This window comes from Saimiri boliviensis, chromosome 11 (assembly GCF_048565385.1).
Source record: "Saimiri boliviensis isolate mSaiBol1 chromosome 11, mSaiBol1.pri, whole genome shotgun sequence".
Lineage (NCBI taxonomy): Eukaryota > Metazoa > Chordata > Mammalia > Primates > Cebidae > Saimiri > Saimiri boliviensis.
This window is the reverse complement of record NC_133459.1, coordinates 35,631,481-35,646,007: the sequence shown is the minus strand read 5'-3', so window position 1 is coordinate 35,646,007 and position 14,527 is coordinate 35,631,481. Positions and strand designations below refer to the sequence as shown.

At 40.2% G+C, this 14,527-nt stretch overlaps 1 protein-coding gene across 1 annotated transcript in view; it reads left to right on the top strand.

The window, feature by feature from the left end:
* The window catches only part of GRIK3 (glutamate ionotropic receptor kainate type subunit 3), a 236,410-nt gene that overhangs the window by 119,788 nt on the left and 102,095 nt on the right, over positions 1 to 14,527 (top strand). The window lies entirely within an intron of this gene.

Below are 14,527 nucleotides of genomic sequence, written 5' to 3'. Positions count from 1 at the left end.
GAATGAAGGACTGAATGAACAAGAAGGGGGACACACATACTCGTTGTCTCGTTGTCTCCCTTTCCTTTCCCAGGATGTGAGAAAGCCCATCCCTGGACTGTTTCACTGGGTGCTGCTCAGCCTCCGTAAACTACATGCCATGTCCAGCAGGGGAGGCAACTGACTTGTCCCTGCCCGCCCCCCCAACAGCACTCCTGTTGAGAGAGGGCACAGAGATGCCTAAGAAGCAGGTTCGGAGGCACCACCAGGGCCCCCAAAGGGCTGGCTAAGGCACAGCAGAGAGCAGAGCCTGGATCTTCCAGCCCACGGCTGCACTGAGCCGCAGGGGCCCTGGCAGGAAGCAAAGAGAACCCTGATCAGAACAGACAGGGAGGCGGGCCTTGGGAAGAGGCTGTTAGCAATAATCTCGCTGATCAGCGTCTCAATTAATCTCCACAACACCTCGGAAACTTCAGAAAAAGAACAAAGCAATCTAGAAAAGAAAGAGGAGGCATCAGCCCCTGAGGACAGATGGAGCCTGGGCCTGGTGCTGCGAGCGTGATTGTCTTCTGGGACTCTTCCGAGTGGCGGCGGGCCTCAGGCCCTCCCTGAGTCTCCCAGGCTCCCTGCACTCTGGGCCAGGCTGGCTGGGCTGCTTGGCTAAATTTAAGAGCACAGAGTTATTGAAGAGAAAGGAAAACCTCAGCAGGCTCCAGAGGACACCTAAACAGTCATGAGGTCAGCAACTTAGGCAAGAGGCTTGGCCCTCTGCTCTTATCTGCCTAGCACGTGTGCCTTGGGACTCTCTAGGATCATCTTGCCCAGACGGAGGGAGTCTGGGGGCTAGGGCAGTGGGCTGCCTCTGAGATCCTTGTCCTTGATGGTGAAGTGTGGCAGGGCTATAGTGACAATGCTTGCCCCTGGTTTTGGAGGTCGCATTCAGCTTGACACAGCCACCATAGCATCCTTACCTGGGAGGCAGAGGAATTCCACCACTGGGGACATTTTCGGAGGCATAAAACGCAATTTTAAAAAATATAGGCACTAATGCTTAGGGTATTGAGAATGTTTCCTGAAACATATAACAACATCTCATAGGAGGAGCAAGAAAGAAGTTGGTTGCCCTTGACATGGCCAGGTCTACCCCTCCTCCCCTGCCCCGGCTCTCAGTTAGGGGTTAGATTTGAGCAGTGGTTTTCTTGCCACACTCTGAGCCCAGGAAGCCACAGCGCCTTCTCAGAAGCTGCAGCATGATGTCTGAGAGCCCAGATGGGTTTGGGCAGGGCATGCCGATAAAAAAGAAAAAAAAATCCCTGATTTGTAGCATTTGCTTATTTCTGTGGTGTAAATACTCTCACTATGGCCGATTTCAGGATGCTAGTGGTTTAATAACTGGGTTTCAAAATTCCTGAAAATGTAGCAATTGGCTCCCGAAAGCTGGTACTAACTGGCTCCAGCCCACCACTGGCTTTGGTTGCAAAAGAGAATTTACCACTTTGTAGTTTTAGCAACATCCTTCACTTCCCTGGACTGCCCTTTCTCCCCTGTGAATTGAGGCAATGTTACTTTCTCTCTAATGGGGTTGCAGAGGTTCTCATGAGTGTTAAATGTAGTGAATGAAAGGCATGCAGCATCATCCCTGGAACAGAGTCAGTTGTTACTGTTGTCATTATTATTATTTGTTTTACCCACTGGGCTTCCACATAGGTTTTGTTTGAAGGAAATATTCCAGCTCCACCCTGTTCCACCCCTCCCTGTTCACGTCTTCTGGGACTCATCTTACTCACACATCCCTCCTGACACACACACACACACACACACACACACACACACGCACACACCCTATCCCATTTCCTCAGCGGCCTTAGTGTCTCTGCTGCATTTTATTAAAGCAGAAAGCAGTGACAATTATTTTCATAATGAACTGGCTCTTCAAATTAATGCCAATTACACTATGCAATCATGATTAAGATTATGCATTAATCAACGGTGCCAACCTACTTATTAGCCTCTTTAAATAACGATCATGAGGAACGTATGGGAAGGCAGAGAATGGAGAGGAGCCAGTAGAAAGCGGGGCAGCCTCCAGTGGGGCAGGGAACTCTCTCCAGAAGCTGAGACCCAAAGTAGCCCTTCTTGCATGGGCGGAGCTTGGAGCAGAACCCAGAACCGTCAGACCGCTGAGCTCCCAAAGCTGCGGGCTCTCTAGAAGCCGCTGCGCAGAAGGGAGAGGAAGCAGGAGGGCCCAGGAGGGAGAAGGTAGTGGAGAACCTTGACTATTTAGCAGTTAATGAGGTTCAGTGTCCCCTTCCCCTCCTCCAACAACACTAAAGTAAGTGCAGTTGACACTGTCCCCATATAATGTCACCCCTGTCTTAGATCAGGTCCCCTCAAAGCAGAGCCTGAGGCAGGGATTTGGATGCATGGGGTTTATAGAGGGTAAGAGTGTTCTTCGGAAAAACCCTGTAGAGGAATGAGCAAGGCAGGGTTGGTAAGAGGACGTGGTTGGGCAGAGATGTGCCTCCACCAGGATCTGGCTTTTGCCTGATGCAAGGTGGGGAGTGTAGGGGAGGGGCTTTGGAGAATATGTCATACCGCAGATTGTCCCCACCCTAGGCAAGGGACCACACTGCCTTTTGAGACCCACTATTAGTCGGTTATTGACTGTAGGCTGCTTCCAGGGGCCCAGGTGAGTGGTCCATCCTCCTGGGTAAGGGGGCCCCTCCCACTGAGAACAATTCCCTAGAGAAAGGGGTAGCCTGTGAGTGGAACCAAATTTCAAATCGAGGTCTGCCTGTGCCTAGGACCTACTCTCTCAACCTCTGTGGTGCACCCAATTATTTGCTGCCTAGGTGTCCCAAGACATTTAAGCCTTTGCAGTCACCTTGCCCTTACAGGCTCCTTAGAACACCTCCCATCCTTGTACTGAGTTTAGGGATGGAAGGGCAGCCTCTTCCGCACCATGCTCTAGGGCTTCCCTTTTCTCCTGATGACCTCATGCTCCTGTGTCCTCTGATTAGTCTTCTGTCTCCTCTCATCTCGCCTCTTGCGCCTCTCGCGCCTCTCGTCCTCTCTCGGCCCTGACTCATCCTGTTTTGGACCCTGCCCACCTTCTGTCATTTTCTTCCAAACAGAAGGAGCTGGTGTCAGTTTTTGGTGGCCGATTTTTCTAGCGGTGGGGCTCCTGGAAGGAAGGGAGGCAAAACTTAAAACGCAGCATCCAACATCGCTGTATGAAAAACGCATGGCCCCTTCCTGCCGTGGCAAATTTCTTACTGGCCTCGCCCACCTTTGGACCTGGGTTCTGCCCTTTGGGGCCCACGTCATCTCTGTTCTCTTTTTCTTAGGCCTTCCTCCTTCACTCACATCCTCTCCACTCCAAAACTTCAGCATCCTGTCTTTGTTTCTTTTGCACCATGATTTCATTCCATCATAGTCTTATCTTCTTTACCTAGGCCCTGAGATGCTTTTCCTAAGGAAACACTCACTCACCTCTGAAATAAAGGCTGCCCACCCACAGAATAAGTACACACTACAGCCTGATGGCCAAATCCAGCCACCCGCTACCTGGTTTTTGAATTAATTTTATGTTTTTGTTGATACATAATATACAGAGTTTTGGGGGTACATGTGATAATATGATACATTCAGAAAACTTGTAAAGATCAAATCAGTATACTTAGGATATTCATCATCTTAAATAATTGTCTTTTCTTTATGCCAGAAACATTCAAATTATTCTCCATTAGCTATTTTGAAATAAACAATAGGTTATTGTAAACTTATGTTAATAGTCACCCCACTGATCTATCAAACACTGGTTCTTATTTCTTCTACCAAGCTGTATATTTGTACCCATGAATCAACCTCTCTCCATTTTGTATTTTTGCAAATAAAGTTTCATTGAAACACAGCTGTGCCCACCGTGACACATTGTCTGCAGCTGCCAGCATGCTACAGTGGCAGAAGTGAGTCCTTGCAACAACTGGCTGGCCCACAAAGCCAAAAATATTTATCATCTAAAACGTTTACTCTCTGATCCTTTGCAGACACGTTTGTCCACCCTGCCCTAGAAAACGTGGAAGCTCACAATTGACTTAGTTTTTCTTAACGGCGTGGTAGCGTTTCTTTGCTGTTTTCTGAATAGTATCATAGCATTCATTGTTTCTCTCTGTCTTTGATAGCTGCCGTATATTAAGTCCTCACCACGTGCCATGTAGCAGCTCCATTATTTTATGTCTTCCACACAATAATCAGCCCTCTAAGATGTGTACCCCATTTTGCAGATGGAGAAACTGAGTCTCAGAGAGACTGAGTAACTTCCTCCGGTGGATAGAGCTAGGTTTGGGACTGAAGCATGGCTGCCATTGACACCTGGGTTGGGAACCTCCCCAGCGTTGCACCTGAGTGGAATGCCGTGCATGTGCTACCTGTCTGTTCTCGGCTGCCCCGCAGAGCTGAGCACTCTTTGAAAGCAGGGGCCTGGTATTGACTTCTTTTGGTATCCCAGGGTCCAGTGACAGAGTGGCACAGGGCAGAGATTGGTGGGTGTTAATGGAGCTGTTTTATATGGGGTAAGACAGAGGCTCTATCCCTTGGGCTTAGGTCTTAATGGTTGAGACATGTCATCACCCTTGTTGAGACATTAGCCCCTCTCTTTTGTCTCCTCCACACCTGCCAAGGTCTGAGAGGCCGGGAAGAGGGTATGAAGCCCTATGGAGCTGGCTTTGTCCCCTGAGGTTTTATTCCCGTTTGGGATGGGTAGCGGTATCTTTCTTCAGATCTGTAATAACCAGACCTCCCTCCATGCTTTTTTGTTTGTTTGCTTGTTTGTTTGTTTGTTTGTTTTCACCTCTTAAAGTAATAATATATACTTGATGTAAATAATTTTGGAAAAAATCAAGAAAATACAAAGAATAAGATAAAAATTATCCCTAAACTTTTCCTGTCCAGAGATATTCACAGGTAACATTTTGGGACAAATCCTTCCGGTCTTTCTTCTGTAAATATAAAATATGCTTTCTGTTTGATAAATAATTATTGTACTGCAATATCATTTTGTAGCATTGGGGAGCAGGGAGAGGATGAAGATTTTCTATGCCGTTAAGTATTCTTTAAGAACATTTCGCAAAAGCTTTGTTTTTTTCTTATTACCAAAGCTCTATTTCAATGCAGAGGGCTTGGGGGAAAAAAAAAAAAAAAAAACTTACCAAGCAAGAGCAATCCATTATCTTTTTACTTTCTAGAAGGAACCTCTGTTAACATTTTGGTGTGTGTCCTTCTGGTATGTCCTTGTTGATTTTAATTGGAATTGCATTAAATTTATAAATTAATTTGAGGAGAAATGACATCTTTACGATACTGAGCCATCCCTTCCAAGGGGTAAGTTATGTCTCTCCATTTATTCAAGTCTTCTTTTATGTCCTCTAGTAAAGTTTTGTAGTTTTCTTGATGTAGGAATTGCACGTTTATGGTAAGGTGTTTTATTTTTTGGTGGTTGCTTTTGTGAGTAGGGTCTCTTTTTTTTCTCTTATAATTCCTTGCTGTTTATTGCTGCTATGTGGGGAGGCTATATGTTTTTCTATATTAGCATGCTGGCCTCTTGATGAGCTCTCTGCTTACTTTCTGCTATGTTTTCACCTGATTCTCGTGTGTGTGTGTGTGTGTGTGTGTGTGTGTGTGTGTGAGTGTGTGTGTTTTGAGACGGAGTTTCACTCTTGTTACCCAGGCTGGAGTGCAATGGCGCAATCTCGGCTCACCGCAACCTCTGCCTCCTGGGTTCAGGCAATTCTCCTGCCTCAGCCTCCTGAGTAGCTGGGATTACAGGCATGTGCCACCATGCCCAGCTAATTTTTTGTGTTTTTAGTAGAGACGGGGTTTCACCATGTTGACCAGGATGGTCTCGATCTCTTGACCTCGTGATCCACCCACCTCGGCCTCCCAAAGTACTGGGATTACAGGCTTGAGCCACCGCGCCCGGCCTCTCTTGTGTTTTTAAGGGAACTGTAATAAGCATCTGCAAGTAATTTTTTTTTTTTTTTTTTTGAGACGGAGTTTCGCTCTTGTTACCCAGGCTGGAGTGCAATGGCACGATCTCAGTTCACCACAACCTCCACCTCCTGGGTTCAGGCAATTCTCCTGCCTCAGCCTCCTGAGTAGCTGGGATTACAGGCACGCGCCACCATGCCCAGCTAATTTTTTGTATTTTTAGTAGAGATAGGGTTTCACCATGTTGACCAGGATGGTCTCGATCTCTTGACCTCATGATCCACCTGCCTCGGCCTCCCAAAGTGCTGGCATTACAGGCTGCAAGTAATATTAACTGTGTCTCTTTTCTAATTGCAACACCATGATCTGCTGTTTTCATCTTATTCATCATGATTTTTGGGAATATTTTATTATGGAGAATGTCTGTCATACACACATAGAGAGAGTAGTATCATAAATCCTCATGTACCCCTCATCTGGCCCCAGCAAACCCCATGGCCTCTTCTGCCCCATTTGTAACCCTTTTGCATCATGTGAATAAAATTCCTCTCACATTTTGAATCCAATTTCAGTCACTGTATCCTCCTATGCTTTGATTGATAATGCCTGCAAGTTGTCGTGCCATATGGGTGGGTTTTAATATATTGAGTAAACTCTTGCTTTTGGACATTGAGTTGTTTCTATTTTTTTCAATATTATGTTTAAAAAGATCCTTATCCATAAATGTGTTTATATATCTCCAACTTTTTCTAAATTTATATTCCTAGAAATAGAATTACTGGGTCATATGGTATTTTGATCATTTATTTCCCTTTAAACACATACACACAATCACGATGGCTTTTCTGATTGGAAATGTAACACATGTTCACTGCAGAACCTTTAAAAAATACAGGAAAACACAAAGAAGGAAATTAAATTTACCCATGAGCCTTCCACTGAGAGAAAACCACCTTCACTTTTGGTACGCACTCTTCGTGTCCTGCTTTATCCACGTGCTCAGCGTCTCTATGCACATTTGTACACACTTAAGTGTTACAACCTGTCAGCATATGGGGGTACTCTGGAAGGGACAGAGTTATATGTTCACTTATTAAAACATTCCCTTTTTTCCTTTTCCATAGATTTTATTTTTTGGAGCAGTTTTAAATTCACAGCAAAACTGAGTGGAAGGCACAGAGATTTCCCATATATGCCCTGTCCTCACACATGCATAGCCTCCTCCATTATCAACATCCCCCACCAGAGATGTACATTTGCTGCAATGAATGAACTTATGCTGACACATCATCATCATCCAAAGTCCATAGTTTGCATTAAGGCTCACTCTTGATGGTGTACATTCTGTGGGTTTTGATGAATGTGGAATGACATGTATTCACCATAATAGTATCATACAGAATCATTTGACTGTCCTAAAATTCCTCTGTGCTTCTACCAGTGCACCCCTCCCATGCCCACCTGCTGGAAGCCACTGGTCTTTTTACTATCTCCTTAGTTATGCCTTCTCCAGAGTGTGAGTAGTTGAAACCATATAGTCTGTAGCCTTTTCACATTGGCTTCATTCACTTAGTGATACACATTTACGTTTTATCCTTATCTTTTCATGGCTTGATAGCTCTTTTCTTTTATGCACTGAATAACATTCTATTGTCTGGATGTAGCCAGTTTGTGTGTCCATTCACCTACTGAAGGATATCTTGGTTCCTTCCAAGTTTGGGCAATTATGAATAAAGCTGCCTTACACATCTGTGTGCAGGTTTTTGTGTGGACGTGTTTTCAACTCTTCTGTGTAAATAGGGAGGAGTGCCATTGCTGGATTGCATGGTAAGAGTATGTTTAGTTTCATAAGAAATTGGAAAACTATCCTTCAAAGTGGCTGTACTGTTTCGCATTCTCCCCAGCAATGCATGAGAGTTCCTGTGGCCCCACATCCTCACCAGACTTCACTGTTCCTGGTGTTCCGTATTTTAGCCATCCTAATAGATGTGTAATGGTATCTTTTTAATTTATATTTTCCCAATGACGTATCTTTCATATGCTTATTTTCCATCTGTATATCTTTTGTTAAGGTCTTTGGCCCACTTTTTTCTTCTTGTTGAATTTTAAGAGTGTTTTGCATATGCTGAATAATAGTCCTTTATCAGGCCAGGTGTGGCGGCTAACGCTTTTAATCCCAGCACTTTGGGAGGCCAAGGCAGACAGATCACTTGAGGTCAGGAATTTGAGACCAGCCTGGCCAACATGGTGAAACCCCATGTCTACTAAAAATACAAAAATTAGCCAGGCATGGTGGTGGGCACCTGTAATCCCAGTTACTCAGGAGGCTGAGGCAGGAGAATCACATAAACCCAGGAGGCAGGGGTCTCAGTGAGCCAAGGTTGTACCACTGCATGCCAGCCTGGGTGACAGAGTGAGACTCTGTCTCAAAAAAAAAAAAAGTCCATCATCAGATATGTCCCTTGCTGTTCATTCTCTTTACTGTGTCTTTTGCACAGCCAAAAATTTTAATTTTAATGTAGCTTGCCAATTCTTTCTTTCATGGATCATGACTTTGGCCTTATATCTAAAAAGCCATTGCCAAACAGATTCTCTAGTTTATCTGGATTTTCTCCTATGCTATCTTCTAGAAGTTTGACAGTTTTGCATTGTACATTTAGGTCTCTGACACATTTTGAGTTCATTTTTTGTGAAGGGTGTAAGGTCTGAGTCTAGATTCTTTTTCTGTATGTGGATGTCCAGTTGTTCCAGCCCATTTGTTGGAAAGTCTATCTTTTCTCCACTGTATTGCCTTTACTCCCTTGTCAAAGATCAGTTGCCTTTATGTGGATTTGTATCTAAACTTTCCATTCTGTTCCAACTATCTGTTTGCCTATCACACTATCTTGATTACTGTGGCTTTATAGTAAGTCTTGATGTTGAGCCATGTCAATCTTCCAACCTTGCTCTTCTCCTTCAATATTGCCTTTGTTATTCTGGTCTTTTGCCTCTCTGTGTACAGTTTAGAATCAGTTTGTCAATAGCCACAGAATAACTTGCTGAGATTTTGATTGGGATTACATTAAATCTATAAATCAAATTGGGAAAAACTGACATCTTGTAATATTGACTTTTCTTATCCATGAACATTGAAGGTTTCTCCATTTATTTATTTATTCTTTGATTTATTTCATTAAAGTTTTGAGTTTTACCTTAACTATATCTTGTACATGTTTTGTTAGATTTATAACCAAAGTGTTTCTTTTCTTTGTATGCTAATATAAGTGGTCTTGTCTCTATCTCAAATTCCACGTGTTCACTGCTGGTATATAGAAAAGCAATTGACTTTTGCCTATTAACCTATATTCTGCCACCTTTCTGTAATTGTTTATTAGCTCCAAGAGGCAGTTTTCTCTTTTATCCCTGATTCGTGTGGATTTTCTACATAGGTAATCATGTCATCTGTAAGCAAAGACAGTTTTATTTCTTCCTCCCCAGTCTGAATTTCTTTTATTTCCTTTTCTTGTCTTACTGCATTTGCTAGGACTTCCAGTGTGCTGTTGAAAAGCAGTGGGAGAGGAGACATCGTTCCCTTGCACCTGATTTTAATGAGAAAGCTTCAAGTTTCTCACTATTATGTGTGATGTCAACTGTAGGGTTTTTGTAGATGTGCTTGAGAAGAATGTGTATTCTGCTATTAATATTCTTTATGAAGTTGAAGACATTCCCTTTTATTCTTAGTTTATTGAGAGTTTTTATCATTAATGGGGTGTTGGATTTTGTCAAATGCATTTTCTGCATCTATTGATATGATCATGTGATTTTTCTTCTTTGGCCTGTTGATATTGATATAATAGATTACATTAACTGATTTTTGCATCTTAAAACAGCCATGCATACCTGGGGTAAAACCCACTTTGTTGTGTTGTGTCATTCTTTTTATACATTTTTGGATTCAATTTGCTAACATTTTGTTGAGGATTTTTGTATCTGTATTAATGAGAGATATTGATCTGTAGTTTTATTTCTTGTGATGTCTTTGTCTGGTTTTGGTATTGGAATAATGCTGGCCTTGTAAAATGAGTTGAGAATAGTCCTCTGCTTCTCAAATAGATTGTAGAGAATTCGTATTATTTCTTTCTTAATTGTTTAGTAGAATTTACCAGTGAACCCATCAGGGTCTGGTGCTTTCGGCTTTGTAAGGTTATTATTAACTTAATTTCTTAAATAGAGATGGACCTATTCAAATTGTCTCTTTCTTCTTGCATGAATTTTGACAAATTGTGTTTTTTAAGAAATTGGTTCATCTAGGTTATCAAATTAGTGGACATAGAGTTATTGATATTCCTTGATTATCTTTTCAATGTCCATGAGATCTGTAGTGATGTCCTCTCTTTCACTTCTGGTGCTAACAATTTGTCTTCTCTCTTTTTATTCTTAGTTGGCCAGATTAGAAGCAATCAATTTTATTTGTCTTTCACATTACCAGCTTTTGGTTTCATTGATATTTTTCTATTGATTTCTTGTTTTCAATTTCATTGATTTCAGCTCCAATTTTTATTATTTATCTTTCTCTGCTTACTTTGGATTTAATTTGTTCTTCTTTTCCTAGTTTCCTAAGGTAGGAGCTTGGATTATTGATTTTAGATCTTTCTTCTTTTCTATTGTATGCATTCAGTGCTATAAATTTATTTCTATGCAGTGCTTTCACTGCATCCCACAAATTTTGATAATTTATGTTTTCATTTTTATTTAGTTCAAAATATTTTGAAATTTCTTTTGTGACCCATGTATTAATTGGAAGTACATTATTTAAGCTGGGCACAATGATATGTGGCTATAGTCCCAGCTACTCTGGAAGCTGAGGTGGGAGGATCACTTGAGCATAGGAGTTTAAGTCCACATAGCAAGACAAAAAGGAGGAGGAGGAGGAGAGGGAGGAAGAAGAAGGACAAAGAAGGAAGAAAAGGAATAAGGGGAAGGGGAGGGGGAGCATTGTCTGAGCTTCAAGTATTTGGGGATTTCCCTGATCTCATTCTGTTATTGGTTTCTAGTTTAATTCCGTGGTGATCTGAAAGTAGACATTATATAATTTCTATTTTTTAAATTTGTTAAGCTGTGCTTTATGAACAGAACGTGGTCTATATTGCTGAGTGTTCCATGTGAGCTTAAGAAGAATGTGTATTCTGCTGTTGTTCACTGAAGTAGTCTATAAATGTGCATTATATCTGGTTCATTGAGGCTGTTGTTGAGTTTAAGTATAACCTTACTGATTTTCTGTCAACTTGATCAGTCCATTTCTGATAAAAAAGGTGTTGAAGTCTCCAAGTATAATAGTCAATTCATCCATTTCTCCTTGCCTCATGTATTCTGATCTCTCTTATTAAGCATATATCCATTAAGGATTGTTACGTCTTCTTGGATAATTGACCGCTATATCATTATGTAATGCTTCTCTTTATCTCTGATAACGTTCCTTGACCCGAAGTCTTCTCTGTCTGAATACAGCTAATTTCACTTTCTTTTGACTGATATTAGCATGGTGTGTCTTCATTCCTTTACGTTTTTATTGTGATAAAATACAAATAACAGGAAATTTGCCATCTTAACCATTTTTAAATGTGCAGTTGGTACTGAATGCATTCACAATGTTGTGCAGCCATCAGCACCATCCATCTCCATGACTCTTTTCACCTTGTAAAACTGAAACTCTTTAACTCTATATCTATAAAGAATAGCTCCACTTTTCCCCCTTCCTCTAGGCCCTGAAAACCACCATTCTATTTTTTGATTCTCTGATGTTGGCTACTCTAAGTACCTCATATTAGACTGGCTTATTTCACTTAGCATAACGTTCTCAATGTTTATTCATGTCATAACATATGTCTGAATTTCCTTCTTTTTTAAGACCGAATAATATTTCATTGTGCATATATGACACATTTTGCTTATTCATCCATCTATCAGTGGACACCTGTGTTGCCTCCATGTTTTAGCTATTGTGAGTAATGCTGCTATGAACATAGGTGTACAAGTATCTATTTGAGTCTTTGCTTTGAATTTCTTTGGGTATATCCAGAAGAATTGCTAGATATATAATAATTATATTTTTAATCTTTTGAGGAACCGCTATGCTGTTTACCATAGTGGCTATACAATTTACACTTCCATCAACAATGCACAAAGTTTCCAGTTTCTCCACATCCTCACCAACACTTCTTTTCTTTTCTTTTTGTTTTGTTTTCTTTTTTTTTCTTTTCTTTTCTTATATAGTAGCTATCCTGCTGGGTGTGAGGTAGTATCTCATTTTAGTTTTGATTTGAATTTTTCTAATTCTTAGTGATGTTGAGTATCTTTTTATGTGTTTATTACCCATTTGTATATTTTCTTTAGAGAAATGTCAAGTCCTTTATATATTTTTGGAAAGGGTTGCTTTTTTTGTTGTTTGTTTGTTTTTGAGTTTTAAAAGATCTCTATATGTGCTGGATATTAATTCCTTATTAGGTACATGATTTGCAGATATCTCCCTCCATTCTATAGGCTGCATTTTACTCTATTAATAGTGTCTTTTGATACACAATTATTTGGAAATTTTTTTATTAAGCTCAATTTGTCTTTCTTTTCTTGTCTGTGCCTTTGGTGTCATATCCAAGAGATTATTGCCAAATCCAATGTCATGAAGCCTTTGTTCTATGTTTTCTTCTAAGAGTTTTATAGTTTTAGGTCTTACATTTAAGTCTTTGATCTATTTTGAGTTAGTTTTTGTATATGGTGTTAAGTAAATCAGTTATTCCAGCATTATTTTTCGGATACTGCCCTTTCCCCATTCAGTGGTCTTAGCACCTTTGTCAAAAATCATTTGACCATACATGTGAGGTTTTATTTCTGGACTCTATATGTTTGTCCTTATGCCAGTATCACACTATTTTGATTACTGTAGCTTTGTAGTAAGTTTTGAAATCAGGAAATGTCTTTCAGCTTTGTTCTTCTTTTTCAAGATTGTTTTTGACTATTTGGGGTCTTTTGCAATTCCATATGAATTTTAGGATTGGTTTTTCTATTTCTCTAAAAAAATGTCTTTGGGATTTTCATTGACATTGAAATGTAATACGGATTTCATTGAATCTACAGATTATTTGGGTAGTATTAACACCTTAACAATATTAAGTCTTCCAGTCCATGAACCTGGGATGTGTTTACATTTATTTATGTCTTATTTAATTTCCTTCAACAATGTTTTGAAGGGTTTTTTTTAAACTTTACATTTTAATTTTTATGGGTATATAATAGGTGTATATATTTATAAGGTATGTAAGTTGTTTATTTATATTATTATCCACCTCTCTAAAGAACATATTTTAATATTTCCTGTAAGGCATACAGGCATGCAATACGTAATAATCACATCATGGGAAATGAGGTAGCCATTTCCTCAAGGATTTATCTTTTGTGTGACAAACGATCCAATTATACTCTTTTAGTTATTTTTAAGTGTACAATTTATTAATGACTATAGTCATCTTATGGTGTTATCAAATACTAGGTCTTATAAATTCTTTCTAATTGTCTTTTTTGTACCTGTTAAGCACTCCCACTTCCCCCCATCCACCCTACCACTACCTTTTACAGGCTCTGGTCACCATTCTTCTCTCTATCTCCATGATTTCAGTTGTTTTGGGTTTTAGATCCAACAAATGAGAGCATATGATGTTTGTCTTTCTGTGCCTGGCTTATTTCACTTAGCATAATGACCTCCAGTTCCATCCATGTTGTTGAAAATGACAGGATCTCATTCTTTTTTATGGCTGAATAGTACTCCATTGTGTGTAAGCACCATATTTTCTTTATCCATTCATCTGTTGTGGATACTTAGGTCGCTCCCAAACTTTGGTTATTGTGAACAGTGCTGCATCAAACATGGGAGTCAGATATCTCTTCAAAATACTGATTTCCTTTCTTCTGAGTATATGCCCAGCAGTGAGATTACTCTATTTTTACTTTTTTTAGAAACCTCCAAACTGTTATTCATAGTGATGGTATTAACGTCCATTCCCACCAACACAGTATGAGAATTCCCTTTTCTCCACATCCTCAGCAGCATTTATTATTGCCTGTCTTTTGGATATAAGCCATTTTAACTGGGGTGAGATCATAGCTCATTGTAGTTTGGGTTTGCATTTTTCTGACGATCAATGATTTGAGCACCTTTTCATATGCCTGCTTGCCATTTGCATGTCTTCTTTTGAGAAATGTCTATTTAAATCTTTTGCCCATACTGTTTTCATTGTACAGGTACAAGTCTTTTATCTCCTTGGTTAATTCCTAAGTAATTTGTCCTTTTTGAGATTAATATAAATGAAATTATTTTTGTGATTTCTTTTTCAGATTGTTTATTGTTAGGTATAGAAATGCAACTGATTTTGTCTATTGACTTTGTATTCTGGTATTTTGCCAAATTCCTTTATTGGCTCTAACAGGTTTTTTTTGTGAAATACTTTGAGTTTTCTGCATATTAAGACCATATCGTCTGCAGACAGACAATTTTAGTTCTTCCTTTCCAACTTGGATGCCTTGTTTTTCT